Raw genomic sequence first — 22,093 nt, 5'->3', positions numbered from 1 at the left:
ACGGAGCCTTAGGTAGGGGAGTCATACCACTACGGTCTCACTGGAGGCTGGGTTCACTGGACGTGCGACCTGCTGTCCGTTTTGTCTGCAACCCACCGATGACTCTCTTTCACTCTCCTCCGTAGCCACAGCAGTTATATTGGCGGCTAATTGGCTAACTGGCTACAGCTGACGGCCAACCAGCCACAGCTGACGGCCATCTACTACCCGAGCCAGCACTCCTCCACGTGAGGCCGAGAGCCTGTAAACTACTTTCTGGGGCTCTGTCCCCACAATGGGGTGGGCCGATTTTCCCACAGAAGGGGGCAGGCAGTAGCTAGGATTTCTTTATCCTAAGCAAAAACCTATGACAGACAATGAGAAACACTGCAACTTTACGCTATTTTTCTGATGGGAATTCTTTTTTTGGGGGTAACTATAATGAGTCTTCCATTCATTTTAGACCCGAAGGACAGAATTAGTGTTTCAGGCTCATGATCAGGTTATTAGAAAACTGCAGGTGTGTGAGGTTAAGAGCTGTCACCAGCCGCCCTGAATTTACACTAATTTGCCTCGGATATTTCAGACCTGTGCAGCTCTCATACGTTCACAATCCCTTTTTTTTTTCAGGAAGCAGAGATTATGCAAGGACTTTTCCTATTTCTTATTGGTGTTGCAAAGAGCCTGCAGAGTCCCGCAACCCCATTTTTACAGCAAAGATGTTGGTGCAGCTAGGGTGGCCCGGTCATGCTGCCCTGCTCTCTTTAGTATTGGGGTACATTGTGGTCTCCACCTCGAGGTGGGAGCTCCCTGTGCTGGCACAGTGCCCCACAGCTGCTTGGATGGAGTTTAACCAGAACTGAAGAGAGACGGTCAGTAATGGCCCAAAGATGACCTTTTCCATCAAAAGCCACCAATAGCTGAATGTGGAAAATTAGCCAATCACCAGCATCTTTCCCTTGTTCTGGTGCATGGGACCCCACCAATCACAGACTTGAATGTCACCGGGAGGGTTTTTCTCTGGCGCAGAGGGGTGAGAGATCTGCGGTGTAGGGTGGTACCAGGCGGGCACTGCTGAAAGCGGGGTTACTAGACCTGGGAGACGCTTGCCCTGTGAGTGTGTGACTTTGTGAGCCCCGACCACATTTATAGATATTTCTTTCACATTTATGATATATATCACCAAGGTAAATAGAACTATACACATTCAAGGAAACACGATGTACATATATGCTTATCACTTAGGACCCTTACAGTTATAAATAACAGAAGAGTGGAAGCTATCTTAAAAATGAAGGCAGTTAACTGGCTCAGATAATTGAGACCTTTGCCTTCAGGTACAGTGTGATCAGGGTCCAGCTCAGTTACTGCGCAGCTGGCTGTGTTCTGTCATCCTCCACATGGCAGCTTTGCCCGGCCTTCTGCACGGACTATGGCCAGGCCTCTGATCCCTCCAGAAGGTTCCACGTCGTTTCCTTCGTAAAGCAGAACACTTCCCTCAAATCGAGTCTCCCTAAACTTATCCTTATTCTCTTTCGTGTGTGTGGTTTTTTTAAAAATAATTCCTTTTTATTTTTTTTTTAAATAATTTTTATTTTTCAAGTCCAGTTGACATACAACACAATATTATATTACTTTCAGGTGCACAGCTTAATGGTTAGACATTTATGTAATTTATGAAGTGATTGCCCCAGTAAGCCTAGCACCCATCTGACACCATACATAGTTATCACCATATCACTGGTTATGTTCCCTGGGCTGTACTTTACATCCCCGTGACTCCCTCGTGACTACCAGTCTGTACTTCTTAATCCCTTCCCTTTTATCCACCCATCTCCCCAGTCCCTCTCATGTGGCAACCATGAGATGCATGTTTCCTGTATCTGTGAGTTTGTTTCTGCTTGTTCATTTATTTTGCTTTTCTTCTTTCTACATATAAATGAGATCATATGGTATTTGTGTTTCACTGTCTGACTTAATTTCACTCAGCACAACACCCTCTAGGCCCACTCACGTTGTTACAGAGAGCAACATTGCATTCTTTTTTATGGCTGAGTAATATGTTATTGTATATATGTACCATGTCTTCTTTATCCGTTCATCTGTTAATAAACACTTAGGTTGCTTTTATATCTTGGCCACTGTAAATGCTGCAATTAACATATAGATGCACATGTCTTTTCAAACAGCGGTTTGGGTTTCTTTGGATAAATACCCAGAAGTGGGATTATTGGGTCCTTCTTTGTCTCTTGTTATAGGCTCTGTTTTAAAGTCTGTTTTGTCTGGTGTAAGTATTGCTACCCCATCTTTTTTTGTTTGTTTCCATTTTCATGAAATATATTTTTCCATCCCTTTACTTTCAATCTGTGTGTGTCTTTCAATCTGAAGTGAGTCTCTTGTAGGCAGCATATTTAGGGGTCTTGTTTTCTTGTTGATTCAGCCACCCCATATCTTTTGATTCGAGCATTTAATCCCTTTACATTCAAAGGAATTGTCGACAGATGTGTAGGTATTCCCATTTTATTATTCATATTTTTTATCTTTATTTTCTTCTTCATAAAGAAATCCCTCTAACATTCCTTGTAATACTGGTTTGGTGGTGATGAACTCCTTTAGCTTTTTCTTGTCTGGGAAGCTCTTTATCTGGTCTTTGATTCTACATGATAGCTTTGCTGGGTAGAGTATCCTTGATTGTAGGTCCTTGCTTTTTATCACTTTGAATATTTCATGCCAATACTTTCTGGCCTGCAAAGTTTCTGTTGAGAAAACAGCTAACAGTCTTATAGGAGCGCCCTTGTAGGCAACTAATGGCTTTTTTTCTCTCGCTGCTTTTAAGATTCTCTCTTTGTCTTTAACTTTTGGCATTTTAATTATGTGTCTTGGTGAGGGCCTCTTTGGGTTCATCTTGTTTTTGACTCTCTGCTTCCTGGGCTTGTATGTCTATTTTCTTCACCAGGTTAGAGAAGTTTTCCATCATTATTTCTCCAGATAGGTTCTCAATCCCTTGCTCCCTCTTTTCTCCTTCTGGTACCCTTATGATGCAAATGTTGGTATGCTTTATGGTGTCCCAGAGGCCCCTTAAACTTCATTTTTTTTTTTTTTTGATTCTTTTGTTTGTTTGTTTCTGTTCTGATTTGGTGCTTTCTGCTCCCTTATCTTCCAAATCGCTGATTCGATGCACTGCTTCATTATAACCTACTGTATCCCTCTAAATATATTATTCATTTCAGTTATTGTATCCTTTATTTCCGACTGGTTCTCTTTTATGTTTTCTATCTGTATTTTTATGTTTCCTATCTCTTTGTTGAAGTTCTCCCTGAGGTCACTGAGCATCTTCATAATCAGTGTTAGGAATTCTGTGTGTGGTAGGTTGCTTTTCTTCATTTTGTTTAGTTCTCTTTCTGGAGCTTTGCTCTGTTCTTTAATTTGGGACATGTTCCTTTGTCTCCCATTTTGGCTCCCTGTGTTTATTTCTGTGTATCAGGTAGAGCTGCTATGTCTCCCAGTCTTAGTAGAGTGAACTTATGTAGTAGGTGTCCTGTGGGACCCAGTGGTGCAGTCTCCCTGGTCACCTGAGCCAGGTGCTCCAGGTGTTTACTTTGTGTGGGTTGTGTGTGTCCTCCTGTTTTAGTTGAACCTTGGTTGCTGTTGTCACATCAGTGGGAGGGACTGATCCTCAGGCTGGTTGGTTGTGAGGAATGGCCATGACTACAGTGGAGGAGCTGTAGTGCAGGGTCTGACCCTACAGAGCAGGACTCACTTTAGCAGGGCTTGGTGCCTGCCCAGTTTTCCCTTTGTGTGTGTCATTTGTGGAGGTGGTTGGGTGGTGGTTTGATATTGTCTGAAGCTGGCCACCAGTTATATTAGTTCTGTGGCCTCTTGGGAGTGGCTCTGGTGCAGGACAGAATCAGCTGCTACCTGTGCCCTGCTGGGGCCAGTTGATATGAGCTACAATGTAATCTGCAGATGGTTGCCACCTGTGCTAGGCTTGGAGGTGCCCACGAGAGCCTGAGCTGTAAACTGAGGCCAGCTGCTGCCAATGCTGGGCTCAGGGCTGCTTAGCAAGACGTATGACACATGCTGAGGACAGATGCTGCTTGTTTGGGGTTTGTGAACATATGAGAGGTTTTAGGAAAGTCCACAGCCTGAGCCAAAACAGGCCATTTGCACTGAAAAGCCACTGGGACTGGCTTGGGTGGGTCCACAAGGTGGGCAGGGTCTCAGGGAATCAGCAGGTTGGGGTGAACAGTGTTAGCCAGGTGGATGGAAACTCAGATATGGCTGCCACCTGTGTCTGCATGCCAGGAGAACGGAGGGCTCAACAAAGGAACAATGGCACCTGGTAGCACTTCTGTCTGGGAGGAAGCTTCCCCTCCAGTCCTCGCTCTCAGGCCAGACAACTCGGTTCTCCCTGTATGTCCCTGGAGCCTTTTGAGCTGCTGTCCCAGTCCTGGAGCTCAGAGTAAGTCCACCAGCGAGTAAGTTCATGTGTGGGCCCTTTAAGAGGAGTGCCTGGGACTCCAGCCACCCTCTGTGTCACTCAGCCACAATCACTGGTTTTCACAGCCAGAAATCATGGGGACTTCTCCTTCTGGCACTGAAACCCTGGGCTGGGGAGCCTGGTGTGGGGCTAGGACCCCTCACTTCTCAGGGGGGACCTCAACTGCCGAGACACCCCTCCTGATTTTTAACCGCCACATGTAGGTGTGGGACCAGGCCATTCCGCGTCTCTACCCCTCCTACCAGTCTCAAAGTGGCTTCTTCTGTGTGTCCTTAGAGGCAGGACTTCTGTTTGGCTAGACTGCAGGTGGTTCTGAAGGATGGTTCTGTGGTTCAGTTGTAATTGATGTGGTCGTGAGAGGAGCGAGCACAGCGTTGACCCATTCCACCATCTTGACCGGAAGCCTCTCATTTTTTCTGTGCAGGAGTTAGGACAGGTGGTCCCCGTCTTAAGGCATTATTCAGAGCTAGAGTTGTCATGCAAGGGAACTGCAGGGTCTCTGGTCCCGCTCCCCACATAAGAACGCAGGACATGGTGAGGCCAAAAAGGAACACCCACGGAGCCATAGGTAAGGGAGTCATACCACTATATTCTTGCTGGCGGCTGGGTTGGAGACACAGGAAGCAGGAGCCACACTGTTCGCAACCCTCACTGCACCGCTTGCAGGCTCAGCTACCATCTTCTTGCTAGCCCCCATTTTCCGCTAGCCTAGCCACAGCAGTTATATTAGTGTCCAATGGCTCACTGGTTACAGCTGACGGCCAACTAGCCACAGCTGATGGCCGTCCAATCACAGTTGATGGCCTTTTACTACCTGAGCCAGCACCTGTCTATGTGAGGCTGAGAGCCTGGAAACTGCACTCCTGGCTCTGTCCCCACAAGAGGATTGTAGTGAAAGGACCACATTGTATGTTTTATGTTTGATTATAGTATATAATAAGTGCCTAAAGCCATAATCTGGGTATTTTCCGTGTATGTTCTTATTTAATTCTCACAGCAGCCCTGCAGGGTGTAATCGTTGCCTTTTCACCTGAAAACAGGAATAGGTAATTAACCAACCTTCCTAGGGACGCAGTGATGGTGCCTGGAGTTAAGAAAAGCATTTGAACTTTTCAAAGCACCAGCTGAGCCCACTCCTTACCACAAAGCAGATTCCGAAGTATCTTTGTGAAAGGAGTAAGGAGGCCGAGGGAGCAGCCGCTGCCTTGCAGGGCACTTCCCACCACCAGCCATCGGTGCTCTGCGCAAACAGCTGGTGCTGTGGAGCTGAGTTGACGCAGTCATTCCATCCTCAGCACACACAGCTGCCCACTGCCAGCGCCTTCCAGCTTCCCTAACTCTGAGGTTGAGGCTGAGCCTTTTTTTTTCTTGAAACTTTTTCTTGTTTGTTTTTAAACTTGTATTTATTTTAAGTGTGTTTTTCCAGGACCCATCAGCTCCAAGTCAAGTAGTTGTTTCAATCTAGTTGTGGAGGGCGCAGCTCACAGTGGCCCATGTGGGGATCGAACCAGCAACCTTGTTGTTAAGAGCACCGTGCTCTAACCAACTGAGCTAAGCGGCTGCCCCGAGGCTGAGCCTTTTTATCACCCTCTCTTCTGGGCCCCAGTTCCTGCACAGGGAGAGAGGAGTTGGCAGGGCGGTCCTGGGACAGGTAGCGCTTACACCAAGGCTTTGCACGAAGTGCAAGGTGCAAACCCCACATGCCCACGTTTGCAGGTGAGGGAGCGGTGCAGGACAGGGCTCCTGGGGACACTGCCCCTCCCCATTGGGCAGGGAGCAGTCCCCACTCGCCAAAGTGCGACTCATAGAATGCACTGAGACCTGGGCGTCTACTCCCGCTCAGAGACATCCGGCTGCTCTCAGGGCAGTCGTGCCACTGGCCGGGAATGCGATTAACTACCGAGCAGTTTTTTTACACTAGGGCAGATTGGGTTTGTGATGACCCCCTTTTCTCCATCTTTCTTCTGAGACCAGGAGGCAGGTGGTGACTCAGGCCTGACGCTGTCTGCTCGGTGCATGTCACATGCTGCCTGCCTTGCAGTCACTGTGTCCAGTGAGAGCTCTACCTCCTTCTATGCTGGACGTAGGAGGCAGGGTTCCCTGGCGTCTGTGTCCTGGGGATGAGCTCTCCGAAGACCATTTGAGACTGAAGCAAAACTGTTTCCTGGTTGTGCGCTATTTGCCTCATGTCACAGTCCCTGTTTTCTTAATCTCGACTTACACCAAATAGGTCAGATTTGGGTGAGAGGGGCCTAAGCCTGAGGCGCCGACTGGATCTGGAAGCATGTGCGGGTCTCAGCCTGTGCTCAGCTGGCCTCCCTTCACCGCAGGCGGCTGGGGCCCAGGGGCGTTCATGTACTTGTTCACAGTTAATTTTCCAGTGACAGCCGTGTTTGTGGGTTAGAAGAAACTGGATGCTGACTGCCTGAGGCTATAAGCAGAGGCAGTGGCAGTTAGTGCTTTCCTCAGGTGAGGCGGCTTGTTGAGTGGGAAGTGTGGGTTTCCTCTGAAGTCTTAGTGTTGGCTGCTCTCCCTCCCCCGCCTCCTCCTCTCCCCCTTAGTTCACAAAACAGCATTGGCAGCGATAAGCAGACCCTGCTGTGCAGCTCCCCTTGGTCTTCATGGTAACGTTGTTTCTTCCCTGTCTGATAGGATCCATGTTTTTCCATCAGTGATTTTCTGTAGTTGACAATCTCTCTTGGAAAGAGCCTGTTGAATGTGGCACGTCTTAGACTTATTTTAATTTGCACAGACTGGTCAGTCATTTTTAACCTGAGCTCAGAATGGTTCTGCTCTGTGTGGTCTTCAGTGCTTCTGGGGTCACTGTGCCCTTTACGTACGTGGTAAGGAGGGTCAGGGACATGGATGTTTGGGAGGCACTGACGTTGGCCCTCAGCTGTGAAGTGCACCATTTCTGCAGTAAGAGAATGAAACTATCACACGGCAATATGGCCCTTGCTCGGCTTTCCCTTTGGTCTTTCCAATCAACAGCGCCTTGATCCACTGTGAGGGTGAATTTCGTGTCAGCGTGGCTGGGTCACGGCGCCCACATACGTGGGCAAACATTATTCCAAATGTTTCTGTGAGGGTGTTTTTGGATGAGATTAACTTTTAAACGATGGGCCTCATCTGATCGGCCACCCGGGGAGAACAAAGACTGAGCTCCCCTAATGAGAGGGATTCTCCAGCAGACTTCAGCCCTGAAGGGCAGACTTTGGACTTGCCAGCCTTCGTGATTGCACGAGCCAGTGCTCAAACTAAATCAGTCTCCCCGCCCCTCCCCTAAACGAGATTGGTTCTATTGGTTCTGCTTCTCTGGAGACCCCTGACAAATATATACACTGGGTGAAGCTAACATTGCCTGTTTCACACCTGCCAGGCTCGCACCTAGCTGATTTCCTGAGGTTCTCCTTTTCAAGGGCAAATGGAGAGAGAACATGACCGCTCCATGCAGGGCTTCCTGTCCACCTCCAAGAAAGATGAGCAGCTCAGAGCAGACTGATGGTTCATTTCGTGGGTCACCCTGCCTGGGCTGAGGTGACCCCTCCTTGTACTTAGTGGCCGTGCCCCTTAGTCAGTTTCAGTCTGGAACATTCCTCGGGGCTTCTGCGACTCTCATGTCCCAGCGGCTGTTCCTCTCAGATCCGGGATGGTTCCTCACTGTGCACAAGTCTGACACCCCACGCTGGCCTCTGTCATCCTCATCCCCTTGGGGTCCCCAACACCCCAGAGGGAAGGCAGGAGGAAAGGACCGGGAGAGATAGGGCAGTTTTAGCACCTTTAAGGCATTATTACAGTGTTTGCCCTTTACAGTGTATAAAGTCCATGCACGGGCATGTCTGGGCACTGAAATTCTCAAGAAGATGTAAAACGGAAGCAGTAAGAAAAGGATGATCTGTGTGGTAATGAAAGTGTTTCAACAGCAAACGCTCACATGATTGCATCTGCCGTGCTCGTCTGTGTGGGGCGCTGCTAGGAGCCTCGTCCGAGTGTTACATGAACGCAGAGGCTGCCTGGGTATCTCCCCGCCGGGCAGAGGTCCAGCTGGCATGGAGTCACCTCCTGCCGACTCGGCGTTTCTGGTTCCCTTTATCCTGGAGTTTGGTGATGATGTCATGACACCTTTTAAAAACAATTTGTTTCGCCACATCTGCTTTCGGGGCTGACTGGCAGGGGCCCCGGGGCCTTCCATGGATGTGTGCGTCCCCAGGAGAGAGTGTCAGCTGGAAGCCTGGCGGTGACCTGAGGAAGCGGGAGGAAAAGGGTCCAGGAAAGCTGAGGAGCAGGCGCCCTGCCTTGTTAGAGAGCCAGCGTGAGAGAAATGACCTTGAGCTGTGGGGAGAGATGTCACGTTGCTGCACATGCCATTGAGCGTAACAGGTGTCCAGCGAGGGCGGCCTGAGTGAAGCCATGGGGATGGCACGGGCACCATCTCTTCCCAGAGGTCACGTGGCAGGTGTATAGCATGCGGTGTCATTTTAAAAACGTCTTTCCCTCTCCGATTTACCACAGAAATTCCCAAAGGTAGGAGACCAAAGAAGCAGAATTTCTAGGTATGAAAATCTCCATATTTTGACATGCTGGACAGTCAGTATGTGACTCTCCTGCTGTTTATATGCCATCTTCCGTTGGTTTCACCCCCAGTGGGTGAACGAGGGGGACACTGTCATTCGTTTGTGAGTCATGAGAAGAGTCGTGCAACACGCCAGCAGCTCTGCCAGGCAGACACTCAGACCTGACCCTCAGCCTCAGGCAGTGCCACCCCCGACTGACCGTCACATGCCCATCAGCGGCTTAGGGGTCAAGGGCAGGCACAGAAAGTGGCCACCAGTATCTGCCCCTCGCCCCCAAGTCGTGTGTATGCCCGTGCTTTGGTCCTCACGTGCTCTGTCTTGGTCAAAATGAAGCTGAGGAAATCCTGGCAAACACGGTTGTTGAACTCATGTGCCCCACCGACCCCTAGCAGGGTGTTTATGAGCGAGCGGCCATGTTAGCTTGAGACACCTAATCAATTGTCGTTTGCTAGTCACACCTGAGAGCAATACTTGCATGGTGTCCCCAAGGCGGGAGAGCCGTTCGGAGGGTAGTGGGGCGCATATGGCTTAGGGACAGAGGACGAGAGCCCAGTGGAGAGGGACGTTCAGGAGATGAGGGAATAAAAGCCTCTTTTTAAATCTTTTGCATTATGAGGACTAACTTTTCAGCTTAAGCCAGATGCTCACCGTGATTCTCAGGTTGCCATGAGAAGCTGTTGACAGTGCTCACAAAAGGCGAGATGTGTTAAATTAGGAGAAAGTCGGTCAGGTGGGACTCACTAACCAGCATGAAAGAAAAGCATCAGGGGGATTTTCATCCAAGAAGGCGAGGCGGTAGGGCGGCTCGTGACCCTGCAGCCCGTGGGAAGCCAGCCTCGTCCACCCGTGTCCACTGATGTTCAGCCAGCTCGGACACCGCTATGCTTGTCGTCTGCTGGGCCAGGGCTGCGAGGGGGCGCTGGCACCCCAAACCTGCCGGCACAACGGCTTCCTAGGGCCCAGCTGGTGGGCACCCCCCCGCCTCTGCGGGAAGCACGTGCAGGAGAGCTGTGACTTCATTTTCTGCCATCAGAGGCTTGGAGGAGCCGTTGCTCTACCCCCCCCCCCATGACCAGCCCGCTGCCTCGTGCCGGCCCTGCCCCCAGACCCCTCCAGCTGGTGCGTCTCCCGTCCCTATGCCACCCTCACCGCACCCCCCACTTCTCCTTGGCCTTCTAATCTGTGGCTGTAATTAATTATTCTTCCTTTCGTGTGAATTCTGTAATGTTTATTATTAACATGTAGCTGTCGCTCGAGTGCTTCTGCCTAGTGGGCATCTTACGTCTTACCCGTGATTTCACAACACAAAGGGTGTCTGAGTGCTAAGCAGATGTGACAGATGAGGTGACCTGACCTGGGCCACACGGATGCCAAGTGCCGGGCCAAGAATTCAAGCTCAGGTCTGCCCCAGTCTGAAGCCCAGCTGCCATTTGTCCCATCTCAGTGACAGTTTTCTTCTATCCAGATATGTAGCCAGATATGTCCCTGATCAGTTTTACCCATTTCCGTGGATGCTGCGGCCACTGGACAAGTTGGAAACTGGGGGTGTCCATTCAGTCAGAAGTGCGGCCACTGAGAGAGCACCCCCAGTGCCCTGGACACACCACCCTCGTCCTGTGGCTGGGACTGTCTCAGCCCGTCTGGCTGCCAGAACAAAGCACCACAGACGGAGGCTTAGAACCAACACAACTTTATACCTCGCAGTCTGGGGGGTGCAAGCCTGAGATCCGGGCGCCAGCAGGGTCTGTGTCGGGAGAACCCTCTTCCTGGTTCACACACCGCTGCCCGCTCTGTGTCCTCACATGGTGGAGGTCCAGGGCTCTCTGGGTCCCTTTTATTCATGACCCCCCCCCCATGACCTAATCACCCAGAGGCCCCTCCTCCATATACCATCACATTGGGGTTAGGTTTCGACATGAATATTTGGGGACACAGATACTTGGTCTCTAGCAGGAACCAAATCCAGCTGAGCCTGTGACTCCAAATACAGTCATCTTGGGGGGGTCTGATCCCCTTAAAGAAAGTTTTTTTCAATGTGGCATCTCAAGGCCTTCCGGGAGGCATCTGGAGCATGCCGGTGGCCGAAAGGGGACACTGTCAGCGGCACCTTCATTCCTGGTGCCCTGCAGGCTCTCAGCAGGAGCCAGAAGGTCTGAGTTTTCCCACCTTCCTCGAAAGGGTTGGGCTGCCCGTCACGGCCCCCTTCCTGTACAGGGACCGTGCACCTGTGCACGAGAAGAGGACACTGGATACTGAGTGAGTTACTAGTAATGATCTGCAGGCATAAGCTCGTAATTCAGCTTAGTGGTCAGGATGGGGAGCAATTACTGCGTGAAAAGGGAAATCCAGTCCACGGGCAGGAGCGTCTGTACACTATAAGCTCAAGAAAGGTGGCTGTGATCAATTCACGTGTGCTGCTGGCGGAATAGAGTTTGCTGCTGTGTACATAATTCAGACTTTTTGCTCACTCGGGGGGCGGGTCCTGCCTGTCACCCGTCTTATTTTAGCCCCTGATTTTTCAGAGTGAATGACATTTTTGCCGTGATGTGCCCAGGGGATGCTTCATAGTATCTTCATGATCAATTCATTCATAGGACTCCATGTAAGGACTCAGAAAGGGTACAGAGGAGAATGGGACGTGGCCCCAGCCGTCAGGGGCTTGTCGTAGAGCTGGGCAGACAGCACGTTCAGAAGAAATCGCTGCACAGGCAGGAAATGAGAGCTGGCCCGAATGTGGTACAGACCACGAGGAAGGGACAGCGGCCTCTGATGGGATTTGAGCTGGCTTCAGAGGACGCTGACAGGTGGGAGAGCGAGGCAGGGCCTCCCAGAAGCCTGGGTGGTATGAGCTGCCACGTAGACTAGGCGATGAATCAGGCCTCTGCAAGGGATACGATGCAGACAGTTGGACTGGGAGGAAACACGTGTGCTGTGGGTGTATTTATGGTGACAGGAGCTGTTCCAGTGAGTCTGGTTCTGCAACTCTCATTCTTCCCACTCGGCGTCACCTTTACTTATTCGCGAGGGCCTACTTGGGGGGGTGAGGAGTGAGCCAGGGGCTTGGGACATGATGTGAACAGGAGAAGTGCAGCCCCTCCCTCTTCTGTTGACCAGAGAAGACCGACACTTAAATGGTCTAGTGTGATGGGGGTGGTGAGGGTGAGCCAGGGCGGGCACAGCGTTGGGACACAGGAAGCCACCGAGGACGTCACAGGCCACGCTCAGGACACCCACGTGTCTCTTCTCTTTGCTCCCACCTTCTGTTTGATTTCTTCAGTAGAGATTCTACCCCTCCCTGTCTCCATGGTTTCCAGAAGAGAAAAAAACGAAATCTGTCTCTGCGAAGCCCCCGAAGCGTCTGAGGAAGTCAAGACCACTGGATGTCCTTGCTGACAGCTGTGGGTGTTGCACACGCGCTTTTGTCTGCGTCCAGAACAGAGTGCTGGGGGGGGGGGCACAGAGCATGTGGCACCTCCATGGAAGCCCCGTTTGCTCAGCCAGTGGTCTCCCTCCCGCCGAGACAGGAAGGAGGCCAGCAGTAGAATAGAATCTTATGTGTTCTGCCATAGAACACAGAGAGCTACATGCTGCACTGTGCTCTCAGCGCTGCGAGTGTGACCTGAGGGTGTACTGCCCACGTCTGGCTGGGCTCAAGCCAGGGTTCGGGGTTCAGTGCCCAGGCAGCAGCCCGCTGACGTGCCCATGTTCCTTCTTTTGCCCGGCGTCCGGCACCCACCCATGGAGGTTTCTTTCTCAGCTGTGTGTACGCGCGGAGAATGACCGGGTGGATCAGAAGGCTGTGGGGACCCCGTAGGCAAGTGTGCAGTGGCTCTAACATTTATTAAAGTTAAGCCTTCAAAAGGCAAGGGACAGGCCGCCAGCGCTACAGTGTTTTCACCTTTCAGTTCCACCCCAGCCCCATCCTAGGCTGGGATTTGCCGGCGCCTTTTGCCCCTGGTACTGTAACATGCAGTGCTGTTCCGAGCCAGTGTCACCCATGTCGGGAGCCGAGCCAGGAACCGTCAGATGAGTGGCGTCTCGTGGCTGCTGTATCCTCGCTGGCCCCTGCTGTTGTCCTCGTCCTCTGTGTGGCCTGACAGCCAGCCAGCCCCTGCCATCATCCCTTCTTGAGGTGCTAAATCTCCCCTCTGATTCCACAGAGACTGGCAGCAGGAACCCAAAGGTCCCCAAGGCAGTGAGCAGACCACTGAGGTGTGAGCTGTGCTTTGTGGCCTCACTGCTTCCTCCTGCTGTGACACACATGGTCCTCGGCAGCCCAGGGAGCTGGTTGAGCACGTTTGGCTCACACCCCTTGTAAAGGCTAGAAAACCAACGTCCTAGAGGTCAGTGTCGCCCAGTGTGGCCCCCAGCCAGCAGCAGTATCAGCACCACCCGGGAGCTGGTGAGAAATGCAGACTCGGCCCCTCCTAGATCTGCATTTTCACAGGGTCCCAGAGGACATGTGAGAAGTGTGGTTTCAGGTGACACAACTGGGGCACAGAGCTGGGCGGGTCCTTTAGGAGGAGTGGCCGTGACTGCAGCCATCCTCGTCTCACTCAACCATAATTTGCACTGGTTTTCACAGCCAGAAGCTATGGGGACTTCTCTCCCGTCACTGGAACCCTAGGCTGGGGAACCTGGTGTGGCCCTGGGACCCTGCGCTCCTCAGGGGAGAACCTCTGCAGCTGGGAAATCCCTCCTGATTTTTAACTGTCGCACACAGGTGTGGGACCAGCCTGTTCTATGTCTCTGCCCCCTTACCTGTCGCCAGGTGGCTTCTTCTATATGTGTTTAGTTGTAGGACTTCGGTTCAGCTGACTTCAGGTGGTTCTCAATGAAGGTTGTGCTGCAGTTCCGTTGTAATTCTGACGTGTTTGAGGGAGTAGCCAAGCACAGCGTTTACCTGCTCTGCCATCTTGGCTGGAAGGCGGCACAGCTACTTCTTAACACCTCTGGGAAAGGACACCCACCTCTTTCACATCTGTTGGCCAGACTAGAGACAGGGCCACGTGTGAGTCTCTGGTTTCAGTATCTGGTGTCTGTTGTGTTCCCAAACTCTGACACATAGTGATGAACCCAGCATATCCTCTCCAAACCCTGGGAGGAAATATTAAATCTGGGCGCCTGCTCGTATCGGTGGTCAATAAACCCACCAAAAACTCTCCTCAATGAGTGAGAGCTGGCAGAAGTCCTGCTTCATTCTGGGTAGGATTCAGCCTTCAGGTAGCCCCAGTGAGAGCTGCTTCTGGAAGGGAAACTGGCTGCGCAGCTTCTCAGCTCAGGACAGACAGACGTGTCTTGGCTCTGAAGCACAGATCGCAGGCCCAGGGACAGAAGTGAACAGTCAGGACCGCAGCCCCTCTGCACGTCTTCTGCCACCATGTCTGTCCCCTGTGCCTCTGCACAGGGGTGACCCTGGGACTAGACCTCCAACATTCAGTTGTCCGTGGTCCTGTGGGCAGCAGGCCGGCTGCCACCGTGTTATCAGTCACACGGACAGGATAACTACGCCCTCCAGGCAGACGCTCTTGTGGGAGTGAAGGCCACACAGCGGTGGCCCTGGGAGCGTGTCCGGGCTGCTGCGTCAGCTCTCACTCGGTTTCACCTCATGCCAGGACTGCACACCTGCCCATTTCCACTGAGCATGGGCGATGGAGCTGGAAGGAGATGTCTCGCTGGTATTCATGTCCTAGGGCTGTCACAACTAATTCCTACAAACTGGATGGCTTCAAACGTGGGCATTTGTTCTCTCCCACTCAGTCCTGGAGGCTGGAAGTCCAAAACCAAGGCACCAGCAGGGCCACGCTCGTTCTGCATGGAGGGAGGGAGGGTCCTTCCTCCTCTTTCAGCTTCTGGGGGCTCTAGGCGCTTCACAGCTTGTGGCTGCATTGCTCCCATCTCTACCTCCATTGTCACATGGCTCCTCCCTGTGTGTCTGTGTCCCAAGTTCTCTCTTCTTATGAGGAGACCAGACATTGGATGTGGGCCCTCCCTAATCCAGTATGGCTTTAGCTTATCACACCTGCAAAGGCCCTAGTTCCAAAGAACGACACAGTCACATGTTCTAGGTGGACCTGAATTTGGGGGAGGACACCATTCAACCTCGTACTCAATGTCAATGCCAGTTTTCCATTATTCCGACGTGTGTGTCTGTCCATGTATGTGTGTGCATGTGCTGTGTTTCACCTACCACCTGAGCTTATAAAGGGAACAACATACTGTCTAATCCTTGTTGGGCTTTGCTTCAGGCGCCATCTCCCCCCTCAAAGCAGAGGTCATGCTTTTGGAAGAAAATGAGCAGTCGTGATGGCAACGAAAGGGTGTTATTCTAGCAATCCTATTTGCTTGGAACAGATGGGCTTTCAGCCAACACTTTTTTAGGACTAATTCTTTTACAGGGCGGTGTCTGTTGAAAAGTAGAATGCAGGGATCTCAATGAATTTACCCTTATTTCCTCTATTCAGAAAAGAGCAGAGGTTCTCTCATTTGAATTTTCTTCAGCCAGACCACAGGCATGAAGCAGTGTTCTGGATGAGACAGATGGGCATACGTTTTTGGTCTGCCACCAGCTGGAGTGATCCTGGGCAAGTCCCTTCACCATCCTGAAGCGTGAAGTTAAATTTGCAAAGCGGGGCTACCACCCTGGCTAGTGGGACTCCGGCTAAGTGCTGAGCGTGAGTGGGTCTCTAGGTGGAACGTCTACAGCTGAGCGTGACTGTGTAGCCGGCCAGAGAAGGCAGGAGCCCTCAGTCTCTGTTCAACATTTCTGAGGACCCACTGAGCTGTCCAACCCTGGGCGCGGGGGAAGCAGAGATGAGAAGGCATGTGTCCCTCCGGAGGGAGCCACATGGGAACGGGTGGCCATGCAGCCCAGCAAGCCGTCCTCTCTGCCTGCTCTTCTGGACTCTACTGTGGGGTCCTGCCTGTCAAGTGCCCTTTCTTGTGTTTCTCTGTTGACCCCTCACAGACCCTATGCAAATCTTCAGATGAAAAGTCCCTTAATTCCAGTGATACACTATCTGTATTTTCAAAAAACTGGTAGAAACGAGGTGGCGTTGGTGGAGAACATGCGACGGTGCCAGCACGTTGCGTATTCTCTTGAACCCTGGCTGTCCTGCACTTCTTCACACATGGGCCTTGCCTGGTTGTGTGGGTCCAGCAAACGCCACCCGTGGCAGTGACTCTGCCACTGACATTGACCTTGGGCTTTTTTTTTTTTTTTTTAAATCAGATGAAGTTAAAGTGAAGAACATGAAAGGTCCATTCCACGCAGACGCAAGAACCAGAGTTGGGTCTTACGGACTCTGGAATTTGGATGTGTTCTTGTCATTGGAAGCTTGCATTTACATTGGACACGCTCCTGACCTTAGTTTCTTTTCTCAAGGAGCCTCATTCATTTGTGGATTCAAATGACACACCACATTTCAAACTTCTCCTTTTCTTTTATAGAAGGGAATTCCATATCACAATAGACATTATTCTGTAACTGTGAATATTACGATGTACTTTAAATACTTTCGGCAGGAGTAGATACTTGATTCCATAGGACGTTTGGAAGATTCCTATAAATGTCATGTTTCCAGTGATTATTTATTTTCTAAGAAAGTAACTAGCCTGGTTTTAAGAATTTACCAAGTCCCATTCGTGGATATACTTAATTTTCTATTGTTAGTACAAATTATGACAGGTTCCAGTTCCTTCCAAAGTCTAGTACCACCTAATGTAGAGTCTAGGAAACCACGGTCTTCTAAGTTTTACCAGTTATAGTCTTTTGTCATTTTTATGGATTTATTTCTTGCCTTCTTCCATTCTTAACCTGATAACTGATGGTCATTTTTTCTCAGTAGAAACTCAAGTACTATTCACACTTAGGTAAATAATAGTAGTAGTAATAATAAGGCTGTAGGCCCTCAGCCACAGGAAGGAGGGAAGGCAGTGCGTCTCCAGAATGTCTCCCACGACCTCCGTGTAGTCAGTGCTCTGTTGCTTGTTCTCAAGGCCAGATGCTATACTTTCCACAGATTTCACCCTGTTTTTTCTCAGAAAGTCGTTTTACACGTTCAACTTATAGACATCAATGGCAACATTTTGTTTTCAAAAGGAACTTGAGTTGGTTTGACAGGTGGTGCTTTTTAAGAAATCTAGAAACACATGTGTTTTCCTTGAGTCTTCCTTGAAGGCCACGGTCACTCATGCGAATTTCAGTAGAAACGCTGGTCTGTGCGTCGCAAACGTCTGTGGGCGAGGCATGGCTTCGGGGAAAGGCCAAGGGTGTACCCCCTAAGTGCTATTTTGCTTACATGGCCTGAGTTGAAGTGTTGCACGATCAGCCTTCGGAAAGTGGAAGTAAATTTTGGAACAAATACGTTGGACCTGAGGCTAAATTAAATAAATCCTTGCAAAGTTCTTATGGACGACTACTGCAAGGTGTGCCCAGTTAGAAAAGGTACAGCTACTGTCTTAGCATCTCTGCAGGCAGGCTAGGAAACACTGTGGAGTTTTTTCACACCATTGTGCTAAGTTCTGGGAAGTATTCAATTGTCGTGAGCTGGACACGGCTATCACCGTAGCCGTCTCACACACATTTGTGTCTTCCCACAATGTCAGACTTGATTAGAATAAAGCCATGGATCTAGTCCTACCGACTCGGTTTCCCCTGGGCATGAAACAGGGTCCAGCCAGAGGACAGCTCCAATAGTCGGGGTAGAGCGGTTTCACACGAGAAGGTCACACAAGTTTGCAAGCGATAGGGTTAGGCCAGGCGGACAGAGAGTCTCATGCAAGGAGGATGAGAGAGTCGGTGTTCAGCAAGAGTCCCTTGGGCGCTGGGGTCCTCAGTGTCGGGTGTCAGGCCAGGCCGGTGAGACGGTCAGCAGGCGAGGCTTCGAGCGCTCCGTCTGGGGCGAGTGCAGGTGCGGCTGTGAGCTCGGCGGCTGAGGCCTGAGCGAGGAGCCGTCAGAGAGCTCCGTTCTTATGCCGGAGACCCGGTGCGGTGCCCCCGTCTGTGGTCCGATAAACCGTCAGATGCCACACTGCGCCCTGTGTCTGGAGTTACCTGGTCAGGGCGTTCCCTGGGTGCACCTTTCCCGGGATGCTCTGGCATGAAGTCACTTTGTGACGGACATAGCAGGGTGCTTAGAGTCCATTTCGTGTTCAGAATGAGTGCTCTATACACCAATAAGATGAGTGACTAAAAAATGCATGTTTACATGTTTCACCATTTTTGCTCCTTCAGTAGTGTGTGTGTGTGTGTGTGTGTGTGTGTGTGTTCTCGCTTATCTTCAGTAGGAGATTCATGGAACTGGAACTGGTAAGTGTTTGCCAGGGAGAGATCTTCACAACACACGAAGCCCGGGGGCCTAGTTGGGGGTGACTGGGACCCCACGTGGCCTGCGTCACGGTGACTCACGTTTCTCACCAGGGAGATGAGAAATTAGTTGGGAGGCTTACGAGGACGACGTGTAAACGCTTCTTCTCTAAAATGTTCTCCTAGCACATAATTTGCTTTTCATAATAGAGGCTGTTTACTCTGCGCTCAGCCTTTTCTTTCTTCCTTGTGAATAATTTCGTTTGGAAAAAAGCTGCTGTTATGGTTCAGTGTGTCACGATTCCGTTGTGTTGGAAATGGGGCTTTGGGTTTATCCTGCTAAAGGCGTTGGGTAGCATCTAGTTACCTTTTGTGTCTTTCGCACCAAACTGCAGGATGTATGTAAAGTGGGCTCCAGAGCCTCTGTTAGTTTCTCTGAAGCTGAACAGTTGCCATCTGACATGATGTCCTGTGCCCTGGCCGGGGCCTGTGGGACTTCACGCACCCATTGCACCTGGGCCTCTGGCTCCTGACCACTGTGGAACTGAAGTGTGATGGTGCTTCCTGATTTATTGTCACCCTCTCTCCTCCTCCTCAGGGGTATGTCAGCTCCTCTGCCATAACAAAGTACCGCAAACTGGGGGGCTTAACCAACAGAAATGCGTTGTCTCACAGCTCTAGAGGCTGGAAGCCCAAGGTCCGGGTGTGGGCAGGGCCAGCTCCCTCTGAGGATGCTGGTGAGGTCTGTCCCAGGTTTCTCTCCAGGGCCCCGCAGCCCCTTGGCTGTGGCAGTGTCACTCCAGTCTCACATGGCGTCCTCCCTGTGCATGTCTGTGTCTACCTCTCCCCTTTTATAAGGACACCAGCCACATTGGATCGGGGCCACCCATCTCCAGAATGACCTCGTCGTAATGAATTACAACCACATAGACACTGTTTCAAAAGGCCACACTCTAAGGCAAGCGCTTACAGCTTCAACAGGGTAACTGTTGTGTGTGTGTTTTTTTTGGGGGGGGGACACAATTCAGCCCATAACAATGGGTAACATGCCCTTTTAAAAAAACTTTTTTGGGGTAATATTGGGGAACAGTGTGTTTCTCCAGGAACCATCAGCTCCAAGTCATTGTCCTTCAATCTAGTTGTGGAGGGCGCAGCTCAGCTCCAAGTCCAGTTGTCGTTTTCAATCTTTAGTTGCAGGGGACGCAGCCCACCATCCCACGTGGGAACCGAACAGGCAACCCTGTCGTCCAGAGCTCGCGCTCTAACCAACTGAGCCATCCGGCCTCCCCATGCCTTTTTGTTACAATTAAATTAATTTGTTTTTGAGGTTTCTGGAAAGTGAAAATGCCAAGGCTAGTGGTGATCACACCACTAGAAATTAATAATTCTCCTCACTTTACCAAATCAACTGGACATGCAGAGGGTGCCAAAAAAATGTATACACACTTTAAGAAAGGAAAAAACTATTAAAATTGTAATACTCGATATATACTTATAACAAAAGATGAATACAAGTCATGTTTGACTTCTGCAATTACAAGAGGTGCTCAGAGTGGTTACCATCAGTGTCCAGATAATTCTGATTATGGTGAACTACTGCTTGAGCAGCGCTGACCAAAGTGTCACTTGTGTACATTCTTTGTGGCACCCCCGGTATTAACTTGCAAAATGGAACAGCCCAGGATAAACTGTTTGGGTCATTACACAATGTCCGGGGCAGTGAGCACAGACGCCAAGCCAGTCTTATCTCAAGCCGCAGGTGCCCAAGGGGTTAGCTGGAGTCCCTCCTCTCCATCAGGAAACATTCACAGCCACTCCTTTATTGTCACATAATCTGTGAGACATCACAACAGCTCTTCCCTAGAGGAGATGAACTTCAGAGAAGTTGCCGGTGTCACACTTCCTGACACCCACGTCTGTGCTTGGGGAGACGGAGCTTTTCCTTGGTTTTCAGAAATCCACAGACTGAAGGGCTCTCTCCCATATCCTCTCCTCCCCCTTCCCCCTCCCTCCTTTCTAAGAAAAGAGACACTTTGTAAGATTTATGCGGCAGTCCTCAGATTTTCATTTGCTTAGGAGAGGATGATTTTTACTGAGCACCGGTTTCAGTGACTTTGAGGCTGATTCACATGTCTCATTTCACAGAGTCTGTCACTGGGGACTCTTGAAGCGCTGCCCTCTGCTGTTCATGCGCGTGGGCCTCATTAAGGACCCATCTCAGCAAGTGAGCTTCAGCACAGGTACTGCTTGGAAACTGATGCTCGTGTGCCAGGCTTCCTGGAAATTAGCTTTTTAAGGTGGTGTTTCTCTTGAAAACGTTGTTCAAGGCTTCTTGGGATCTAGTTGGACACTCTGATCCCATCACATGTGATTTCTTTGGTCTTTTCTCTGCAGCTCCATCCCTTTAGGTATTAAGAGGGAATCATTGTTTCTGTTCAGAAAAAGTGTCCTCTCTAACTGCTCATGTTTCCTGATGCAACTTTAAATGGAGCTAACATTTGTTGGATTGACATTTTCTTGAAAGTTGTCTTTTATTTTTCGTTTTCCTAGGTGGTCTGTTTCCGTGTCCTTCTCCCAGCTCTGTCCAGCACACGTCTTGGCAGGTTGGACCCAGAGAAAGAAGTGCCAGGCGTAAAAACTGGGGTGGAGGGGGGTCGGGGGGGCGAGGAGGACGGATAACTCGTTGAGGTGGTTGTTTGCTTTTAAATGACAATCTTAGGTATTTACAAGGCAACCCAGAAGAGTGAATTCAGCGTGGAAATGTGAACCCAGAGCCCGTGGGCTGCATGATGTCTCGTCCGGCCCTCTGGCCAATCACGTCATTGTTCCAGGGTCCTCGGCTTCACCTGCGAGGGAACTGAATGATATTCAGTCCCTTTATTACGGTCACATTTGCATACTTTAAAAAGAGACAGCGTGCTCAATTATGAACCATATTTTCAGCAATTCCTAAGATACGGCTGTAGTGATAGCTCTTCCGTGTTTGATGACAATGACTGGTGAGGTGCCAGCCCAGCACCCAAGGGCTCTGCTCTGTCAGCTCTCAGCAGAGGTCACGTCGCCCTCCTCAGTGGACCCACGAACAGTCACGGGAGGTTCCGGCAACATTCTTCTCCTCCACATTCCTCCCCCAAATGAAAGGACTGGCATTTCCCCTCTGTCTGCCCCAACTCGCAGCACTGATGGGAAATCCCAGGAGGTGGAAGCTTTGAAAACACCCAGTAAGGACTCCCCACTCATTTCCTTTCCCGATGTTTTCAGTCCTTCAGATGAAAAAATGTTGCCATCTCTTCAGCACTATATTTTATACCAACGGTCTTCCTATCTTTAGTACATAAAAACCATTTCGTTTTATCTGTGGTTAATCTGTGACCTTTCATATCATTCCAGATCCCCTCATGGTGGCGAACTGTCAGAACCCTTTGATCTGCTGTCAGTCAGCGGACGTCCACTTTGAAAATGAACAATATTATTATTTTTATCGTGAATGGAATTAAGTTTCAAGATCCTTACTGGCCTCATTTTGTAGAAAGATAAAGTGACTCTTGTAAATCAACATTGAGAAACCTCTTAACTCTGACTCTATTCATTTTTACTCTGAAATATGAAGTATCTGGGATTTTATGAGTTTTGAATTATTTTTTTTGCTAATAAACTGGATTTCTTAGTGAGTTTATAAAGATGGAAAAGCAAAAGGATTGGTAATTTTTGGAAGCCGTAAGCCATTTCCTT

This window comes from Rhinolophus sinicus, linkage group LG05 (assembly GCF_036562045.2).
Source record: "Rhinolophus sinicus isolate RSC01 linkage group LG05, ASM3656204v1, whole genome shotgun sequence".
Taxonomy (NCBI): Eukaryota; Metazoa; Chordata; class Mammalia; order Chiroptera; family Rhinolophidae; genus Rhinolophus; species Rhinolophus sinicus.
Note: the sequence above shows the minus strand (reverse complement) of the source record.